Source organism: Megascapheus bottae, chromosome 2 (assembly GCF_031878675.1).
Source record: "Megascapheus bottae isolate mThoBot1 chromosome 2, mThoBot2.hap1, whole genome shotgun sequence".
NCBI lineage: Eukaryota > Metazoa > Chordata > Mammalia > Rodentia > Geomyidae > Megascapheus > Megascapheus bottae.
Window position 1 is genome coordinate 82,128,185 of NC_143510.1, and position 16,997 is coordinate 82,145,181.

Sequence of the window (16,997 nt, forward strand, 5' to 3'; positions counted from 1 at the left end):
CAAAATTAAATAAAGTGTGTTAAAGTCTAAAACCTGGATTCCAGGACCCAAGGATCACAAATAAGTCTGAATCTTTATGCCTCTGTTTCATCTTTAGTCAACAGAAGGTCATAGGAGTTGCCAGCTCTAAAATTTTGCCAACTTTGATCCTTCTCAATTCTTCCCTCTGAAGTTTTTATTCTTCATGATGGGCCCCAAGTTGGAAACATTCTAGAATGTCAATAAGCCAATTACAAATAGATGGGATAACTTTCATTACTCGTGGTCCTTATGATGAATATTTTCTTTAAAGTAATAGATTGTCTTGTTATTTGAAAGCCTGACTGGTGGGAGGAAAAAGTACAATTGTGGCATTAAGCACTTGCTCTTCTGGTTTGGGTGGCATGATGGGCAGGCCCCAGGCTGGCACTAACTTCTCTTTGCTTTCCTTATGTATGACAACAAGCTAGATTCTGCTGCTCATTTGTGGGAGAATCTATAGCGCTGGAAGGCCAGTTTCATAAACCTTGTGTGTGACAGGCTGAGTTCATTTTCAATATGACCTCATGTGATTGTGTGTCCTCATTCTGTGCTTTATAAGATGAATGAACTGGAAAGGGAAATAATTTTAAAATTCCCATCCAATGAGCAAATGTTTTGTGTGTGTGTGTGTGTGTGTGTGTGTGTGTTGTGTGTGTGTGTGTGCGCGTGTGTGTGTGTGCGCGCGCGCTGTGGCATAAGCCTCTCAGTTTCAAAATCTCTAATCCTGAGAAATAATTCATTTAGTTCTCTCCACCTCAACTTATAACACATACCCAATCCAACTTTTGTGATAAACATTTGCACCAATCTATCAGCCATTCCTTGAAAGTCTTTCAAAAGAATGCACAAGTGTTGCTCTAAGATAATAGATGAAATGGATCAACATACTTGCAGAAAATAACCCAGATTTTGAGCACAAGATGAGTTTCTCAAGACAATGTTGGATGCCTGGGATTAGAAGAATCTGTTCTAGGATTAAATGAGCTAATACATGTCAAATGCTGAAGCAGCTCGTGGCATATAATAAATGATTGCTGAAAGGTTAGCTTTTGTATTTTGTTTTTGTTATATTTTTATTATCTTTAGGTCATTGTACAGATCAACAACTCAGTTTATGAATACAATGCATCTTGACTGAATATAATGACTGCATTCTGTGCCTCATTCCTTTTTTCATTTGCCTACCCCCTTACCCTCTGCCCTTTCAAGTACCTGTTTCCTGGTATTTATTTCTTGGAATGTGAGTTCAGTTTTCCTACTTACATGAACTTTCACCTGAAAATACTATACTTCAGGTAATATGTTTGTGTACACTTGGGTACAGCCTCATCTGTGCTTACCTGTATATTTATAAATGAGTTCTAGATTTCACATCTGAGAGAAAACATGCATCCTTTATCTCTGGGCTTGACTTACTTCATTTAAGATGGTCTAGGCCCATCTGCTTCTTTGCAAATAATATATCATCAGTCTTCCTAATGAGTAGAATGCATTATGTATATACACTACATTTCTTTGATCCATTAGTCCACTGAGGGGCATCTGGGCTGTATCCATATGTTGGCTGTGGTGAATAATACAGAATGAATGTTGTTGTACAGGTGCCTTTACAATCCAGATTTAGAATCTTTTTGACAATTGCTTTTGTTGCTTTGTTAATTTTTGCTGTTACATTCAAATACTTTTTAAAAAGATTTTATTTTTAACGTAGATTTTTATATCATATTTCAAATGTCAAGTTTAACAAGTAAGTGTTCAAGAATGGGATCTCTATATGCAATCATTGCACAAAAATTTAAGAACAAAATTAAAATTAAGCTGAGAGTTTGTATGTCATGGATTCATATGGATCTGTATAACACAACATTATGTCTATAGAGTATATATCCCATCAAAGATTACATTCAAATACTCTTGTGATTCCCTTCTCTTCTAAAAGCAAAAAGTTGTTTGGGAGAGAGATTCTAATCCAACTTAACCATTATATAAAAATTATAAATTGTGGGCCGGGAGTTTGGCCTAGTGGTTAAAGTGCTTGCCTAGCACGCATGAAGACCTGGGTTCGATTCCTCGGTACCACATACATAGAAAAAAGGCGGAAGTGGTGCTGAGGCTCAAGTGGTAGAGCTCTAGCCTTGAGAAAGTCCAAGGACAGTGCTCAGGCCCTGAGCTCAAGTCCAGGACTGGCAAAATAAAAAAAAATTATAAATTGTATTATATAATAATGTTAAATCATATAATAAATTTTATTGTAAATATTATGATAAATATACCCTTAATTTAACCAAAGGGATACTACTTGATACTATGCATAGAGAAATATATTTGTAAATGACATTATCAACACACATGTTTTGAAAACCTGCTACATCTAAGATCTGGGCTAGGAATTGAGGGAAAAAAAGAAATGTATTACAAACACTATTCTTGACTCAATGAGCTGGATTTTTGGGGGGGAAACAGGTACGAATGAAAAAGCCTAGTGATGAATCCTTTTGCTAAGATGTCTATCTCAATGTAGTTTCCTGTTCTTTAACTTCTTTGTAACTCAGGTTTTGTATTTCAGGTTTAAGTAAGGTGGATTCCTCCAGTCCCTAAGACTAAAAATGCCTGCAGAAGTCCATATTTGTTTAAACATTGTTTGTTTGGGGATATTTTGTGTGGGAGTTTCCTTGCCCTACCAAATGTGGGTGGCGGCCGTCCTGGCTCTTGAACACCTGGACAGATTAAAAGGCTGAAGAAGGGAACATTCTTTCTGAGTGCCTTACAGCTCAGACATGAAACTTCTTCTGTCTTTGTACTTAAAGTAAAACTTATACTGTCAACTTATACTTTCCTGGATCTCCTAGCCTACATAGTTATATGGTCTCTTTCCTGAAATAAGTTACCATATAATAATCTTCAGTTATTATCATTAAAATAGAGAATGTATGTTATATTGGCCCTGTAATCTTTAATTATTATCATTAAAATAGAGAGAATGTATGTTATATTGGCCCAGATTAATAAATATAACTACTATAAGACTACAAAATAGTTTGGAAATTATACACTAAAGGACAATGGCGTCATTTGTTTACTTATTCTTTTTTTTGCCGGTCCTGGGGCTTGAACTCAGTGCCTGGCACTGTCCCTGGGCTTCTTTTGCGCAAGGATAGTACTCTACCACTTGAGCCACAGTGCCATGAAGTTATTTTTAATTCAAAGCCAGTATCATAGACTCTCTATTTCTTCATGAGAAAAAAAATGCGTGTAATAGCCGGGCCCAGTGACTTACACCTGTAATCCCAAGAGGCTGAGATCTGAGCATCACAGTTCAAAGCCAGCCTGGGCACTAAAGTCTAAACTGTTACCTCCAATTAACCACCAGAAAACTGGAAGTGGCACTGTGGCTCCAGGTGTAAGGTGGTAGCCTTGACTTGAAGAGTTCAGGGACAGTGCCCAGGCCCAGAGGTCAAGCCCCATGACTGACAAAAAAAAAAAAAGTGACTTTACTGACTATTGGCATCTCTTCCCTTTCTGCTCACATCTAGGAAATCTAATAAGAAAGCCACATTGCTCTCTCCTTTGCTGATGCTGGTAAGTTAGATGGCACGTTTAAACCAGGTATAGGAACCCACACACTAGCTCCATCCTCTACACACTAAAAAACAAAAATGTTTTCATTTTTGTACATGGAGGGAAAGCCACAATCAGTAATTTACATGACACCAATGAAGTATTCATTTGTGATACCACATACTTCCAATCCACATATTATGAGCCCATTCAAAATTTTTCATTCCTAGGTCTCATATTTATGTTGATAGGAATCTGTGATTCTGCTCTTTCATGGCAGTAAACTAGGGATATGGAGGATGGCTGGCATTATTAGCACAGGAGGAGCTTTAGTCCCTTGAGGAAGGAGACCTCCCACTAGGATGCTGAAGATGGTGAAACATAGGAGCTGGAATGTGGTCCAACACAACCTACCTGTGAAAGAATTAAGTGACAGATTCTCATACCCACCCCTAACATATTACCCGCTAGATGGAATTGGAAAAGAGACAGGATCTTATTGTAATTTTTATAAAAGTCCTCTAGGATTTCTGGAAGTAGAACTGTGGGAACTCCCAGTATTTGAACAGAGACCAACTCTGGCAATAATGGCAGGTTTGTAAACATTTCCCTTCTTCATGCAAGCTACATAAGAGCTTAGTGAAATTACCCTGTAAGGAACCGATTGAGGCAAACCTGAAATTTCCTATCAAGTGAATGCCTAGGGGCTAGCTGCAGAAAGCAATGTGGAGAAAGCCCACCCCAAAGAATTACCAGGACCTAGGTATATGAACTGGTAGATCTAGAGAGTAACTTACAAGTCTTCCAGGAAGAAGAACCCCACTCTGGGTCAGAAACACCATCAGGACCATGAGCACATGTCTAGGAGAGATCACTTTAATCTTTCCTGGTAGATGATGTTCCAAAAGACCTTCAAAATCATTAGATAACCTCTGGACTAATGTCATCCGTTGGCCTCTGATCCCCACTGCCTTTGAAAATACTGATGGTGACTTTTCACAGATTAAAATGAAGATCAGATATTGTGGGTAATGTGCTTCCTAAAATTTTCTTATTAGGATAAATTCACTGAACAACAGGGTTTCACTGTGATATTTACGATTTTTATATAATAGACTTGGATCAAATTCACTCTATGCTGCTCTTGCTTAATCACACGACCCTTTTTTAACTCCCTCCTTCTGGGTATGTTTCATAGTTGGTTTTTTTTCCCTAAGTTTCCTGAAAATAGTTTTGTTCTAGGATCCATGCCTCTAACCACTATGCAACAGTGCCTCCCCAAAAATAATGGGTGAAAAAGATATCTACTAAATTGTACCCTCCTTACAAAGAGGTGCTTGAACTTACTCATAACTGCATAGGTTTGGTTATACTTACATCCCATAAAGGCAGCACAATCTGAAATCCTAACTTCTTTTCTGTTTGCTTAGTATAAAAAAAAATGCAGTTCCTTTCAATTGAATCAGGAAGAAAAACTTCACAACAGAAACCAACCAATGGTTTTGCAAATACCCACATATAGAAAACTATGAACAAAATCCAGGCACACATGGCTCAGGCTGAGGGTCAAGTGTCAAAGCCAATCTGGGCAGAATAGTTCCTGAGACTCTTTATCTCCTACGAACCACTAGAAAACTGGAAATGGCACTGTGTCTCAAAATTATAGAGTGCTAGCCTTCAGTGACAAAGCTCAGGGACAATGTCCAGGCCCTGAGTTCAAGCCCTACAACCAACAACAACAACAAACTTACGAAGCAGCTTTTAATTTGATGTTCTCCTAGGAAGAAAACCTTACAATTAACTTAAGGTGTACTACTTCAGACTTGCTTCCTAGTGACATAATTGATGCCACATTAATCAGTTAATTTGGATCACTTGGGATAGGCCTAGAACTGGGCTTCTCTTGACCCCCAACTCCCTACATTTCAAGCACATATTTCCGAGTATTTATTTATTTCGTTGAACTGTGAGCCTTTCTAAGGTACATGGATGGGGAAAACAAGGAAAGGGGTGACACCAGTCAAGACGCATTGTATTCATAAATTGCTTTGTTGAATGCAACTCCTTTGTACAACTACTTAAAGACTAAAAATATAATCTTAAGGAGAAGTCCAGGTCATTATTAACTTTTTTAATGAAGTAGTTCTACAAAGAGATGTCAATTCCATAGGTCAGATGAGAGCACAATGCCACTTTATCAGTGTCACCACTGCTACTTCTACATTTTGTCCCTCCCATCCCTACCCTCAAGCTACCAAGGTGCGTAGCTCAATTTTCACATAATGTGCATTGACTATAGTGTCTGCATTTGCTCACTCATCCTGCCCCTCCTCAACATGTTTCTGCTTCTTGGTGTTCATTTTGTTAAACAGTTCGTTAGTTGTTCAGAGGACTTACATCATTGGACTCCTTCCCTAACTATTACCATGCTGTAGTCAGTTCGTTTGTGTGTATCTGCATCAAACCCTGTATATGTTACCCTGTGCATTTGTATTTTGGATCTAACTTCCACATATGAGAGAAATATGCACCCTTCATTTCTCTGAGCCTGATTTACTTACCTTACTCTCTTCTCCTAACATGTAATATTCAGGGTATTTGCCCAAAAGTGGTATTACTGGATGACTACTAAGACAAAAAGAAAAGAAAACAAAAACCACAGAGAAAAAATCTCTTGCTTTCATTTCCTAGAGTTCATTTTTATGTATTTTTTTGCCAGTCCTGAGGCTTGAACTCAGGGCCTGAGCACTGTCCTTGGATTTTCTCAAGGCTAGAGCTCTACCACTTGAGACACAGTACCACTTCCCGTTTTTTCTATGTATGTGGTACCGAGGAATCGAACCCGAGTCCTGGTGCATGCTAAGCAAGCACTCTACCACTAGGCCAAACTCCAGTCCTGTAGAGTTAATTTTTATAAATATTATCATACATAGTCAGATGCACACAGTCACTGTGCTTTTGGGTTCCTCCATTAAGAGTATCCTCCTTTGGTCTCCTTTGGTGAATTTCTAGAGTCCATATACTTTATGGTGTTTAGGTGTATTTTATATCTAGCTTCTGCATATGAGTGAAGTCATGCACCATTTATTTCTTTGAGCTTGATTTACCTCACTTAATATGCTTTGTTCTAGGTCTAGCCATGTCCCTGCAAATGACTCTGCAAAAATTCCATTGCATATATAGATACCACATTCTTTGGATCAATTCATCTATTGTGGGGCATCTGGGCTGTTTCCACAACTTGGCTACTGGGAATAGTGCAGCAATAAACGTGGATGTGCAAGTGTCTTTATGGTACCTGGCTGGGGATGTTCTGGATAGATGGCCAGGAATGATATGGCTGGGTTATAGAAAAGATCTATGTTTAATCTTTCAATAAATCTCCAAGACTGCTGTCCAGAGTTCTTATGCTATAATTTACATCCCCACCAGCAGTACAATAGGGTTCCTTTCCCCGCAAAGCCCTGCCAACATTTGTTGTTTGAGTTCTTGATGTTGACCCATCTTACTGGAGCAAGATGGAATCTGAGTTGTTTTGATTTGCGTTTCCTTGATGACCAGGGATGATGAGCATTTCCTCATGTGTTTCTCTGCCGTTCTTAACTCTTCTTCTGAAAAGTCGACTGAAAAATCTTAGCTCCCTTGCCCATTTAGTAATTGATGTATTAGCCTTGGGAGGGGTAAGTTTCTTGAGCTCCTTGTATATTGTAGATAGTAGGCCTTTGTTAGATGTATTGCTAGTAAAGAACTCCCAATTTGTTGGCTGTTTTTCTAGTTTAGTAATTATGTCCTTAGCTGTGCAGAAATTGTTTATTTTGATGTAACCCCATCTGTCAAGTTTCTCTCCCATCTGCTGTGCATTACTTTTCCTTTTTTTTGCCAGTTCTAGGGCTTGAACTCAGGGCTTAGGCACTGTCCCTGAGCTTCTTTTGCTCAAGGCTAGCACTGCAACACTTGAGCCACAGCGTCACTTCTGGCTTTTTCTGCTCATGTGGTACTGAGGAATTGAACCTAGGGCTTCATGCATGCTAGACAAGCACTCTACCACTAACTACATTCCCAGCCCATGCATTATTAGTTCTTGAAACCCCCAAATACATGAAAAAGCAAAGAGTGCAAACACATCACTGCAAAATATGTTTTCTTAAATATTTGTGTTAATTTAATAAGCTAATTTTTAATTAAACAAATATGAAAGTATTACAGTAGTCGCTACTAAGCAAAGATTTCCACTCCAAGAGTTATCTTCTATCATGTAGGTAACATGACACTACTCAAAGAATTTTGTGGTCAGTGCTGGTGGCTTGTAAGTATAACCCTACCTATTCAGGAGGTGAAGCTCTCCATTCCAAGCCAGAAAAGTCTTCAAGACTCCATCCCTAATTAACTAGCAAATACCCAGGCTAAAGGCAAGTCTCAAGTGCCAGCTATGAACAAGCCAGCCTAATAAATAGGATATCCTGAGTTCATCAAGACATACTTTTATCCTTCTCTCTCCTACTGTTATCCAACTCTTCAGAGACTTAATGTCTACTATCTCCTATTCATAAAATGTGCTCCAGAGAGTAGTTCCATCAAAATCATTGCTGGAGTCCTGTCCAGAGCTAACAAGGAGACTGTGCCTGGGAATCTGCATTTTAGTTAACTCCCTCCTTCCCCATCAATAAACTATTTGTGCAATAAAGAACCTACTGCATCAAATATTGGAGATTTAGGGCAGACTGAGGGTATTAAGTCTTTCATTTGCATCCCAGAGGTGTTCAGCTTCCATATATTCACTGAGAGACTCACTTACCTTACTGTTCTGGTGTGACTCTACAGGAAGTGAAATATATACCTGAACTCTGAGCCTTATCTTGTTACTTTCAGGATATGGTATTTACTTAAGATTTTGATTTCACACGATCTGATTTATAGGTCAGCCAGTTTCCAAGTTTCAAGTTAATGTATGAAGGACACCCTGACAAATGATCACTGGAAAAAAAATAAATGACCAACTTTCCTTCAACATGTTACTGGTTGTTTGCTCATTTTTGGTATGGGTTTCAATCCCTGCTGCTCTTTTTAGCCAATTCTAATGGCTTTGAAGGCAGCATTTGTTGCTATGACTTTGGCCAAATGAAGTTAACAATTATCTCCCAGTTCAAAAAGAAAAAATAAGAACAAGCTGAGTGCCTACTGAAGAGGCTGAGATCTGAGAATTTCAACTTGAAACCAGCCCAGGCATGAAAGTCGGTGGGACTCTTATCCCCAATTAACCACCCAAAAGCTACAAGTTGCTGTGGCTCAACTGTTAGAGCATTAGCCTTGAGAAAGAAAGAAAAAAAAAGCCCATGAACAGCACTGAGGCCCTGTGTTCAATCCCTACAACTGGCACAAAACAAAATTTTTTAAAAAAAGGATAACAGGTTCAATAACAATTATCATTGGTAGAATATTTAACTCCAAGAATAAAATTATTTCTGAGGCCCTTCTTGAAGCTGGGTTTGTGTTATGGGAAAAAAAAAAAGAGTCATTTTTGTTGTTGAGTAGCTATTACCATAAAGTATTTACTACAAGAAGGAAAAAGCCCCAAAGCTGGGGCAGAGTATATGGGCCTAAATTCTGACTCTCATTTCCTAGTTCTGTGAGCTTAAGAAAGCCAATTATGGACTGGGAGTTTGGCCTAGTGGTAGAGTGCTTGCCTAGCATGCACGAAGACCTGGGTTCGATTCCTTGGTACCACATACTTAGGAAAAGCCAGAAGTGGTGCTGAGGCTCAAGTGGTAGAGTTCTAGCCTTGAGAAAAATCCAAGGACAGTCCTCTGGCCCTGAGCTTAAGCCCAGGACTGGAAAAAAAAGCCAATTATACTCTGTTTCTGCTTTCTCAATTACAAAATAGGGAGAATAAGCCATCTTTCAGATAGAAAGACAACACTTTCTGTTTTCCATTACTGTAACACTCTGCCTGAAGCAGGTTGTTTTGTAAAGGAAAGAGGCTGAAAGTCCAAATGGCATGGCAAAGACTATTGCAAGGATCCCTCTTGACTGCATCCATCATGGTGACAGCACATCTATGTCCTTTCTTAAAAAGCCACCAGGGAGCTGGGAATGTGGCTTAGTGGTAGAATGTTTGCCTAGCATGCATGAAGCTCTGGGTTTGATTCCTCAGTACCACATAAACAGAAAAAGCTAGAAGTGGCACTGTGGCTCAAGTGGTAGAGTGCTAGTCTTGAGAAAAAAGCCTCAAGGACAGTGCCCAGGCAAGAGTGCAAACCTCAGCACTGGCAGAAAAAAAAAAGCCACCAGTGTTCACCCTATTGACCTTTCTCTAGGTTCTACATCTAAGCATTCTTAGACAGATTAAATGTTTATATTCTTACTATCATTAGCATAAGATTACAGAGACTGAATTTGTACAGGAGTTCCAAGGAGCAATCATAATTTTGTGTGTGGGGGGGGGTGGTCATGGGGCTTGAACTCTGGACCTGGGCAATGTCCTTGAGCTCTTCAGCTCAAGGCTACCTACCCCTGGAGCCACAGCCCCATTTCCTCTGTTCTATTAATTAATTGGAGATAAGAATGTCATCGTCTTTAGTGCCTTGGCTGGCTTTGAACCACGATCCTCAGATCTCGGCCTCCTGAGTAGCTAGGATTGCAGGTGTGAGCCACTGCGCCCAGCTAGGAGCAATTGTATTTAAGCCAAGCATGTAGAGCCCTGAAGTCCCCTCTTCTCTGTCAATGTCTTCAAATGTGAATATTATCCATACTTCCATCAAAAGAGAAAATCTATTTTTCTATCCGTTGACAAATGGGCCATGTCACCTTCATTGGCCAGCAACTCTGGCAAATGTGACACAACCAGATGCTTCCAAAACATTTATCAATACAGAGTCTTTGGGATTCGCACAGCCAAACCTCCTTGTACTACTAATATATACTAATTTAAAAAATACGAGGGACTGGGAATGTGGCCTAGTGGTAGAGTGCTTGCCTAGTATACACAACGCTTTAGGTTCAATTCCCTGGTACCATATATACAATATATAGAAAAGAATTGGTTCAAGTGGTAGAGTGCTAGCCTTGAGAAGACTGAAGGACAGTGCCCAGGCCCTGAGTTCAAGTCCCAGGACTGGCAAGAAAGGAAGAAAGACAGAGAGAGGGTAGGGAGAAGGGAGGGAGGGAGATAGAGGAGGGAAGGGAGAGAGATTGAGAAAGGAAGAAAGAAAGAAAGAAAGAAAGAAAGAAAGAAAGAAAGAAAGAAAGAAAGAAAGAAAGAAAGAAAAGGAAGGAAGGAAGGAAGGAAGGAAGGAAGGAAGGAAGGAAGGAAGAAAGAAAGAAGGAAGGAAATAAAGAAACGAAAGAAGGAAGAAGAAAAAGGGGGCTAGGAAAGAAAGGAGGAAGAGAAAGAAGGAAGGGAAAAGGAAGAAGGGGAGGAAGAAGAGAGAGGGAAGAGGGAGGGAAAAGAGGAAAAAGGAGGGAGGGCAGAGGAGAGAGGAGAGAGAGAGAGAGAGAGAGAGAGAGAGAGAGAGAGAGAGAGAGAGAGAGAGAGAGAGAGAGAGAGCGCACCTGACCAACCTCAGCTTACTGTGAAGATATGATTGGAGACACACACACACACACACACACACACACACACACACACACACACCCTGAACCCAGTAGATGATTCTACTTCTTCAACTTCTTCTGAGTTTCCTTGTGGGAGTCCTTCCAGTATTCATCTTAATTACTGATAGCCTTGGGATTTGTTTTCTTCAAAACTACTATAGTTTCACCAAAGATAAATGAAAATACCTCCAGGAATCTAACAGGTAACTGAACAAAAATAGTCAAGTGTAGCTAATACAACACTTACTTTATCAAAAGTACTTCCAGATCTTTAAATTAGGAGTTTCCAGATTTTGCAATAAAAAACTCAAGACTCTCATGTAATATTTAGGACATGTGGATACACATGCGCGTGCGTGTGCGCACACACACACACACACACACACACACACACATGATTGTGACGGGTCTGCCCTCATGCAGGTGATTAATACTTTATTTAAAAAAAAAAAAAGCAAAGCTACTTTTTGCCATCCATGTAAAGAAGCCAGGATTCTGTTTCTGTAGAACTGATGTCATGGTCTTGAATTCTGAGCCCCCAGAACTGTGAGAAATTGAATTTTCTTGTTTATAAATTAACCAGTCTGTGGGTTTTTTTTTACAGTAGGAATAGACTAAAGGTCTTTGTAGATATAACCAAATTAAAATGAGGCCATATTGCATCAGAGTGAGCCTTAATCAAACACCAGTGTCCTTAGAAGAAAAGAGAAAATTGGACACATGGACACAGAAAGATGAATTCACAGGGGAGAATGCCAGGCAAAGATATAAGCAGTGGTTGACAAGATGCAGTTACAAGCCAAGGAATACCGAGAATGGCTGCTATGTTTATTCCTTTTTTATCACTGGGACATCATTTAAGGGAGAAAGAACTATGTCAGTTCACAATTTCAGAAGCTACCAGTCTGTGATCCCTTGGCTCCATTTCCTCTGGGCCCATTTGTGGTGAGGCAGGGGATGGCAGGGAGCACCTACTGGAGTAAAGTCCTTTTGTTTAAGTTACACAGGAAGCAGAAACAGTGTAGGGACCAGAAATGGCTAGAGGGGTCACATACAAGCAAAGTCACACTCCCAGCAATTTACTTCCTCCAATGAAATCCCACCTCTCACCGACACCCCTTCCCAACGGTCTGTTCAATAATGAATCCATCAAAGGATGAATGCCCTGATTAGGTCAGAACAAACATGATTGAATAACTCCCCAAAGGTCTATCACCAACAATCAGTTCTTTAACCCATGAGCTTTCTGGGGGGAATAGTTCATATCCAGATGATAATAGCCAGAAAACACAGGGATCTAGAAGAGGCGGGAAAGAGCACAGGCCTACTGAACATTTTGGTTTTGGATTTCTAGACTCTGGAACTGTGAGAGAATAAACTCCTCTTGTTTTAAGCTAATTGGCTACAGCAGCCATAGGAAACTAAGTTGACCTTTTCCTCGGCAATCTATATGGTGACAGGAGCATTTGTACATGGTGGTTCTGAGGCATAGACAACTGGAGTAAAAAGCAATGACTTCAGCTTGGACAGGGCTCGTCCCCTGGTTATTCTCCAGGTAAGTGGATCTCAGCTATGTTATGTTGGAAATTTATCTGTCCTTCCGCAAGGTCTGAAGAAGGTTCAACGACAGCCCAGGAGCAGTGCTGAGAGTAGCTCTACTTTATCTGTCCCTGTGGGCAAATCTACACCTTTGTCTATATCTTAAGATGTCTAAGGTAAGTTTCTCAGATAGCTTCCCTTAAAATAAATTCCTGCTCATCATTTAAACTAGATTGAGTTGGTTTCATTTAAGGCCTCTCTGCTACCTGCTACCTGAAGAACCAAAGCGCCCAGTTGATAATTGCCTCTATGGAGAATGGTAAAGAGTCCACGTAGGTAGGTGTATTTGTTTTCTAAGGCCACCGTCACAAAGTATCATAAACGGGGTAGCTTAATCAACAGAGTTTTATTGTGTCACAAAAATTCTGCTGAAGCACGGAAACAAAGCTTGACCAGGGTTTATTCCTTCTGAGGGCTGTAAGGAAAAGAAAAGGTCTACTCAAGGCCTTTCTCCTTGGCTCATAAACAGTTATCTTCCAATTCATAGAGCATTTTCTCCTTATGTACATCTGCTTCCCAGTTTGCTCTATTTTTATGTAAGCATACTAGTCTCGTTGAATTGGACCTCATTCCCTCCTTCTATGATGTCATTTTAACTTGACTCTTTCTATAAAGGCCCTATCCAAATAGGATCCCATTCCAAGGTTTTGAGAGTTAGACTTCAGTGTGTGAATTTGGGAAGGATGAGATTTACCAGGGACAAGAAATCCTATAATGTTTACAAAACTTAATATTTCTCACATTATATCCAAACAAAGAGTAAGTTTTGTTTGGCAATGGTCTCTTGTTTATGCCAATATGGCTGGGCTCCAGGGCGAAAGAAAAGAATGCCAACTCTAATTTCACTAATGATTTAAGCCTCTTTGGTCTTATATTACCTAGTGAAATATCATTATACCCGAAATATCCCCTCAGAGCCTACTGGTTGCATTTCTAAACTCATTAAGTTTCATCTTGCTGTGGTCTTTGGGGTTTTCTCCTCAAATTCATAAGTTGAAGCCCCAACAATCCACACCTCAACAACCAGTTACCTCAGATTGGAGCTGTGTTTGAAGATAAGGCCATCAAAGCTGTGATTAAGTGAAACTGAGGCCATCAGGGTAGGCCTGAATCCCATCTGACTGGATTCCTTATAAGATGAAATCACCATAGAGAAAGCACCAGGAAAGCTTGTGGGAAGATCGTATGACAATACCGGGAGTTGTAACTATCTGCAAGTCAAGAAGGAAAGCCACAGAAGAAACTAGATGCAGTAACATTTTGATATTGGACTTGCAGTCTCCACATGCATGAGAAAATAAATTTCTGTTTTTTTAAATCACCCAGCGTGTCACATCTTGTTATTTATCCCAGAAAAATAATGTGGCATTTTTTTTGCCAGTCCTGGGGCTTGAACTGAGGGCCTGAGCACTGTACTTGGGCTTTTTCCTCAAGGCTTGTGCTCTACCACTTAAGCCACAGCACCACTTCCAGCTTTTCTATGTATGTGGTTCTGAAGAATCTTTGTGCATGCTAGGCAAGCACCCTACCACTAAGCTAAACTCCCAGCCCCTAATGTGCCATTTTTGAACATAAAAATCCTGCTCATTTAAGGAGAAATATCAATGAAAGAAGGCCAGATGGCGGTGTAGCTAAAACCTCACAAGAGTCAGGAATAAAAGGACATTTGTAGTCTAGAGTCTAAGACATAGAAGTTAAGCAGTGAGGCTTACAAATTTCCTGTTTCTAACATTCATCTTAAATTTGCAGATAACACTTCTAAGAACTTTGTATAGCTCTAGTAATGCCATACTTATATTTTGCAAATAAAAAAGATAGTTAAATCTAGAATTTTCTAAATTCCTTCCAAATGTTTCTAACAACTTAGGGGACAAAGATCCCAAATCTACGGCTTGCACTTGGGGCCAGGGCACTGTCCCTGAGCTTCTTTTGTTCAAGGCTAACACTCTACCACTTGCACCACAGTGCTCTTCTCTGTTTAGTAGTACTGAATCCGGGGCTTCATGAACTATGTAAGTACTTTACCACTAAGTCACATTCCCAGCCCTGATCTTTAAGGTTTGAGTTCAGAAACCTGCCTGACAGCCAGATATTATGGTTCATATCTGTAGTACCAGATACGAACTCATGATCCTCCCAGTACATGAGAGGGAAGATCATGAGTTCAAAGTCAACCTGAGATACAGACACCTGGGATACAGACTGAGAATCTATGGGGAAAGATAAAAGGGAAAAGGAAGGGGAGGGCAAGAAGATGGATGGTTGTCTCCAAATTGAGTTCATACCGTTAAGTTCTGACTTAAGAATGAAGGTGGGTAATGGCGCAGTATGCTTACTGCTTGGGGTCTTGAAAGGTCTCCACACCTTTAGAGTTTGAGAGGGAGATAGTAGAAGATCTTTGCTTTGACAATCAGGAGGTACATCTTCCATTGAGCATGCCCAGAGATTTCCTCCACTAAGCCCAGGGATAGGAGAGAGTTCATGGAGCAGGTGCGTCAGTGGGCAGACACCACAGAGTTCTTGCCCCTGCACTTTCTCCTCTTTTCTCCCAAGTCTTCTCAGTCCTTTTTCCTTATGAGTCAGAGAAAGGCAGGCACATGGCTACTCCTTGTGCTCCCTTATCCTGAGTTCAAGCAAAGGGTCCTGATGGTCTTTTTTACTTGTGGTTTGAAGCAGTACTTATTTTAAGACTAAACCAGTTTACACTCTCTACTTGGGGTAAAGATCCATTAACCTTGAAGGTGACTGGGAGCCCTTTTAGAATTCTGAGACACTCGCCCTCAGAGGAAGTGTCTCCATGTCATGGTTGGCTGAAAATTGGCCTCTTATTTTAACAACTGGCAAAAGACCTCAATCGCCCTTTGTATTCCTGCCATGTGGGTTGTTTAGTTAAGTATTAATAGGACTTTGATTCTCCATTTCATTAGGAACTTCAGGTGATTGACGGATGCTCTTCAGCTCGCAGTCCCATCAGTTCTGGAAAGAACACATTGGTTAGACCTAGTTAACTCATCATTAAAAGGGACTCGGTGAAGATACAGAATCAATCTGGCAATATGACAAGTCCTAAATGATTGACACTACAGGAAGAAGAGGAGCAAATCAAACAAATGAGGAGGTACCCTGACATTTAGAGGGTAGAGGACAGGTTAGATGGGAGGAGTAGAAACAGAGAGAAAGTAACTCTACTAACCGGAAGCTCTTAAATGAGCCAGGCCCTGAACTCAGTGCTAGATGATTTATTCTCAGCAGAAATGAAAGATCATATACTTTCAGGGTGTGAAAGAGGGAGCCTTTGTGATTATGAAAGTCTAATGCCCCATGCCTAGATTTCTTGTGAGGGATGTGGGCATATGAGATGTCCCAAGCTCATCTCAAATCCATAAACTGAAATATTTGTATTGTCTACTCTCCAAATAAAGCGCAACAGATTGACCTGTGCAGTCACACCCAATGATTCTAGATTGGATTCCAAAATCTTGCCCAAATTTCCAAACGACTCCAATTACACAGATTCCTCCTGCATGTCACGGGGACAAACTCCCTTGAAGCAGCAGCCCGAATACTTTGGTGTGGTTCTGCCAGCTTCCTGGAAGAATCTGCAGAGCTTCCGGTTCTGGGATCCTGTGAAGACTTTACAGGAATTAGCATATTCCAGACTCATAAAACTTGTAAGAAGGGACTTGTCCTGGGGCTTGAACTCAGGTTCTGAGCACTGTCCTTGGGCTTTCTCAAGGCTAGAGTTCCACCACTAGAGCCACAGAATCATTTCTGGCTTTTTCTATGTATGTGGTACTGCGGAATCAAACCTGGATCTTCATGCATGCCAGGCAAGCACTCTACCACTAGGCCAAACTCCCGGCCAGAGAAAGACAAATTTTAATGATTTTTTTTAAAGATCTTGAGAAGGCTATCAGGATCAAAAAGGAGTCTTGTCAAATCCCATCAATAACTAAATAATAATAAAAGCCAGGAAGGAAGGGGGAGAATCTCTTGCAAGTACACCTGAAAACATGAGCCTTGCACAAATCAGTGCAAGCTTACAAGATCACAGTGATGCAAAGGTATCACAGCTAGTAAGTGGCCTGGCTAGGATTAGAAACGTGCTAATTTCAAACTGTATGTATGTGACTATGCCTCTCTATGAGAAGCTAACAGTACAGTATCACAGAAAGTCTGTTACACTGGGAGTCAATGGGTAAGAGGCAAAGCTTGTTTCGGCTACCAAC